Here is a 6,000-nt window from a genome sequence, read left to right as displayed (position 1 = left end):
AAGATTTTAATGAATTGATAAATATTTTTTGAAAGAAACACATCTGCCTTGTGGATCCAAAAGATATATTGAAAACTGACGTTTCATCCCCCAAAGTTTAAGAAAGTATTCCACGTATATTCAAAATATATTCAGACCAGGACTGAATATACTACTCTTGCAACTGAGCAGAAAGTGATGAGAGCAGTACGATGGACAATGCGAATGTTCATATTTCAATGAATAGGAAAATTAATAAAATTATTAACGTTGATCCTAGAATATTCATATTCTTCCCAAGCCTCCACAAGAGTTGGTATTGTCAATTCAATGGTTGATAGAAGCCTTGATATATGTCACAGCCCAGCTTTGTGTTGTAATTCATCCGGCAGGTACCATGTTCATTACTCTCCAGCAACATATATATATCATCCTTAACAACCAGATGCATGTTATCATTAGAATGCAGATGTTCGTTTTCAATGACAATACACAATGTCCAACCTGTCAACAAATGGTGAAAGTGGCGAGAGGTATCGGTGGAGCAGAATATGCGTACCTGTTTCGCGAACACGTGGTGTCATAACTGATTTTCAGTGACCCTTGCATGTGTCCATTTTCACCACGAATTTGCCTTTTACGCCCCTTGGGAACTGTTTCGGCAGATGATCGAGACTGACTATTCTCTGGTGTTAACATTTAATATTTACTTGTTGTCCAAATGACATTATCAAACGAGGCGAGTCCAAACTTGCCACCTCCTTTGAAGGGACTATGCTCCGACAACATGGCAGCCCCAGCATATTCGATTCAAGTCGTTCAAACATCACTTTCTGGTTCCTTTCACTCACATGTTATGATATATGTCATTCCAACTGTTAATAGCTACCCTAGTGACAATGAAGCAATGTTTCAGTTTTACAGAGGGTGCTAACTGCTTCATCACCAAGACTGGAACCACCGCCCCTTTAACGTTGGTAAATAAACTACCGGACAAAAGAAAGAATACATTTGAAAACTGGATTTGACCAAAGCATTATCGACAGTATCAAAATGTGCCTCGACTGAAAACAGTCACTGAAATACAGCGAACGTAAGGTACAAAGGAACTATGATACCCATATTTGACATCACCATCGTATAACCATTTCTTGTTTGTTATTTTAAACCACCATCATGGGTGTTTACTTTAATTTGCCCAGCAGTTTACAGGACAGATTCGCGTCCAAAACTACAACAGCAAACGATTAGCATACAGCGCCATAGGTTTTCAATGAAGAAACAAAAACCTATTTAATGTCTCAATTTGGACGTTAAATTTACCTGAAGTCCTTGACAAGGGCTGATAGAAAATGCATCAACGCCCTGCCAATGGATGGCAGAACAATTCATTTCGCCATCGCAAAGGTCATTCCATAAATTGCAACTCGTGTTCGCCAAACATCGAGAAAAGGCTCGCTACGTTATGATATCAATCATATCTGTGCAATCAGCCGCTTTATTTCCATCGAGCCTATTTCCTTTCACTGCCTAAACGCAATAATTGTCTAAGACAAGAAACCATTTGTATAGTAAATCCACTCAGCACCATACAAACCATTGATGAATTCATCCAGACAGAAATATCCATTTTCCCTTCGAGGCAACAGACCACTGGACTCTGTTAAGTGATATTTGTTCTCTAGGGATGACAAACACTTACAGTTATTTCTACCAATTTCTACCAATTTCTACCAATCAACGCCGCATGAAACGTTGCATGAGACGGCATGTGACGTCAACGTCCTTCCCGTAAGAGGTCAAATCTGCCTTGACAATTGAGATGGAGGAGACTCGACCGCTCTGTTTGTTTTGTATGCAATTATATGTCTCTATCCTGCAATTGCTATCAAGCTTGACAAATCAGCTGTGTAGCGGTTGTTGAGATATCTCTTCCAGTAATTGACCACGATTGGCCTAGCGGATGATCATTGTGTGTTTTGACTGTCTCGAGGCTGGTGTGGAGGTATTGGCTCCTTAATGAGGGTTATTTCAATAACTAAGACGTGGCTCTGTCTTCTGAAGGGTTGCTATGCTCTATTAGCCCTTTTCATATTTGTAGGGAAAAGTGAATTATCTGAGGGTTTGTACAAGGTCGTGTTTGGATAATGTTGATAACAGGACACAATACCGAGGAGATGAATGCTGAGTTAAATACAGCTGGACAGACAGAATGTAAGATGATGGGATTGACAGCCAGACATAAAGGCAGACATCAATACAGTAACAAATATCAGACTTACGCCATACGAATGGACACGCATATAGTTAAAACGTGATTGAATGAATTGATGGTATATGGGTGGATTATGGAATAAATTGATGAATAGTGGTGGATGAAGATATGGAATGTGGATGGATGGTGGGTGGATGAGTGGATGGTAGTTGGATGGATCGATGGTGGATTGTTGGCGGATGGGCGGATGAAGACAAGTTAAGAGCATGGATGGTGGATGGATGGATTGCAGTCCGTATTAATGCCAGTTTTATAGTGCCAGCCAACTGAAACACCAGTGTAACAACAGTTTAACATGGATACTCAGCATAGACAGTATATACCAGGCAGGGTAACAACACGTACCATCTTTTAACCTCGTTTGGTATGACTCGGCCGTGGATCGAACCACAGACGTTTATCATACTGGGCAGACACTCTATCCATTACACACCAAAGATCCACAGTGATCCATTACGTTACAGATGGCCGATTATGAACTGTGAACAATGTCGATATTGACTGTAACAAAATACACATATCTAGATCGATAGAGTCAAGCCAAACGACCTTGAGGTCATTGCATGAAGAACAGTTTTTAAAAATAACCCTTTTAAGTCTGGTAATTTCGTTTTTAGATCGACTGTTATCTGCCTAATGACTGTGTCTGATTGCTCATAATATTGTCTCATCAATATGTCGGACTGTCTCCGGGGCCGGAACCGGAAATATCACTACCTACAATTACTACAGATTTAGTCAGCTGTGAGCAATTCTCTAAACAATTCAGACTTGCGCCATGACGTTTTCGACATTTCAGAATGTTGAGCCCATAGAACGTCTTTATTCCATAAATAGTGTGTCCCACTATTAATAACAAAAATATAAAAGTGTATTACAAAGTTGCATTATTATTCTTCACGTTTCCCTTGCCTACCTTTCAGATCAATATTGGTGGTTCTCAACTATAACTCGTTGTACCAGTGGTTATATACGTGGATGTACACGTGGTTGTAAACGTGGTTGTAAATGTGGTTGTAAACGTGTTTATCCCATGGTCGTAAACTTTATTGTAAAGGTGGTTGTATCCAGGGTACTAATCGTGGTTTGAATCAGCGGTCGTGCCAGCGGTTGTAAACGTGGTTGTATCGGCGGTCGTGCCAGTGGTTGTAAACGTGGTTGTATCAACGGTCGTGCCAGCGGTTGTAAACGTGGTTGTATCAGCGGTCGTGCCAGTGGTTGTAAACGTGGTTGTATCAGCGGTCGTGCCAGTGGTTGTAAACGTGGTTGTATCGGCGGTCGTGCCAGTGTTTGTAAACGTGGTTGTATCAGCGGTCGTGCCAGCGGTTGTAAACGTGGTTGTATCAGCGGTCGTGCCAGTGGTTGTAAACGTGGTTGTATCAGCGGTCGTGCCAGTGTTTGTAAACGTGGTTGTATCAGCGGTCGTGCCAGTGGTTGTAAACGTGGTTGTATCAGCGGTCGTGCCAGTGGTTGTAAACGTGGTTGTATCGGCGGTCGTGCCAGTGGTTGTAAACGTGGTTGTATCAGCCCTCGTGCCAGTGGTTGTAAACGTGGTTGTATCGGCGGTCGTGCCAGTGGGTGTAAACGTTGTTGTATCTACGGTCGTACACGTGGTTGTAAATATGGTTGTATCGATCGGTTCTCGCACCCGTGGTTGTAAACGTGGTTGTATCAATCGGTGGTCATGCCCGTGATTTTAGAAGCGGTTGTATCAGTGGTCTCGCACGTGGTTGTAAACGTGGTTATTTCAGTTGTCGTACACGAGGTTGTAAACGTCGTTGTATCAGTGGTGTCACATGTGGTTGTAAACGTGGTTGTATCAGTGGTCGCACACGTGGTTGTAAATGTCGTTGTATCAGTGGCCGAACACGTGGTTGTATCAGTGGTTGTATCAGTGGCCGAACACGTGGTTGTATCAGTGGTCGCACACGTGGTTGTAAACGTTGTTGTATCAGTGGTCGCACCTGTGGTTGTAAACGTCGTTGTCTCGCACGTGGTTGTAAACGTGGTTGTGAACGTACTTGTAAATGTAGTTCTAAACGTGGTTGTACATATTGTTGTATTAGTGGTTGTAATCTACAACACAGATCAATGTTCAAGCACCCTGTCACTAGTTTCTCCACTCTAGAGGGGCGGTCGGGTAGCCTAGTGGTTAAAGCGTTCGCTCGTCACGCCGAAGACCCGGGTTCGATTCCCGACATGGGTACAATGTGTGAAGCCCATTTCTGGTGTCCCCCGCCGTGATATTGCTGGAATATTGCTAAAAGCGTCGTAAAACCATACTCACTCACTCACTCACTCACTCTCCACTCTAGAATCATGTACAGTTAGTTGGAAGATGACAACGACTTAGATTGCAGAATGGACCTTCGCGCACCAATGCGGTAGCACCAATGCGGTAGCACCAATGCGGTAGCACCGTGGCACCAATGCGGTATACATACTGAGACAAACCCATCACCAGACCTATGATCTATTATAAAGGCGCCTCTGTTTAAATATATCTAAAAGTACTGTATTGCCTTCCGGTGCTGTCTACCTACTTCTTTTAATTTAGAAATTGGTATATCTATAGATTGCCCTCATCAGTATAAGGACACGACTGAATTTCAGCGTCCACGGTTGTTAGATTTTTAAGTATACATACTATAACATTTTTGTTGCGATTTGATATCAATTGTTTAACTTTCATGATACGAGGTAAATAAAAGCGACACAACCATTTTCATAAAATAAAAGACAAAATCCTTTCCATGTTCATGAGAAATCTCTGCCAAAATCGATTGTACGATTCCGACTGAATCATGAGCCTGTGTTAATGAATCATTATCAACATAGTCATGATACTAGCTGTTCGCGAAAAGGTTGCGTTTCCTGCCACATCGGTGGCACCCGTCACAAACACATACAAAGGCAAGTCACTTATTCGCCTGAAAGAACACGGGAACATATGGTACAAGTCAAAATAGGGAATTGCATCGGACATAATTTTTGTCACTGATGCGTCAAATTGGAAATGTCCTCCACATGTCTACCAGAAACCTTTTTGAAAGCTTTACTGAGGCCTTGAATATTGTAACCTTCATCAAACAACTTCAAGAGCTGCATGACTCTCTTTGAAATCTTGGTAGAAAGAGCATGCTCGATTGTACCTCAAAGGTTGTGAAATGTAGACACAAGAGCTGGAGTTTGAGGAATATTGCTGATGCAACATATTGTACCAAATATGCAAAACACCATATGACACAAGTAAAACGCTATAATTTGGTCTGCTGACTGGTAATACTATGCTTGTCCCAAGCAATAACAAAGGTCCTTTGAACTTCCTTGTAAACTCGCGGGGAAAATAGGTTCCCAGTGTCCCAGCTTTGTTTGATTTGCCTTTGTGTCACTTCGTAATCTTGGATTGTTGCACATGCTGCCTGAGAAAATAAAACTAATATGACGAAATTATGCCCTCTTAACCACGCAGTTAATATAATAATAGTTGTCCGTTTTAAAGCTCATAATTCCACAGGTAATGTATACTCTACGCGCTTCATTAATATTAGCCCGGTCACAGGATCTGCGTGCACACGATCTTCATTCTCAGCTCCCTGGTGAGTATACAACGTAAGCTCCTGAACATTAACAGTCACAATACCATCTCATCCTACTAGTTACCCATTCACTGCTGAGCCAACAGGTTATTTCGCCACTAGCCCTAAGAAACATCACATGTGCTGCACGTGCTTCAGTGTGGGGCT

The sequence above is a fragment of the Haliotis cracherodii genome, unplaced genomic scaffold, assembly GCF_022045235.1.
Source record: "Haliotis cracherodii isolate W230 unplaced genomic scaffold, xgHalCrac1.p SCAF_8, whole genome shotgun sequence".
Classification (NCBI taxonomy): domain Eukaryota; kingdom Metazoa; phylum Mollusca; class Gastropoda; order Lepetellida; family Haliotidae; genus Haliotis; species Haliotis cracherodii.
Note: the sequence above shows the minus strand (reverse complement) of the source record.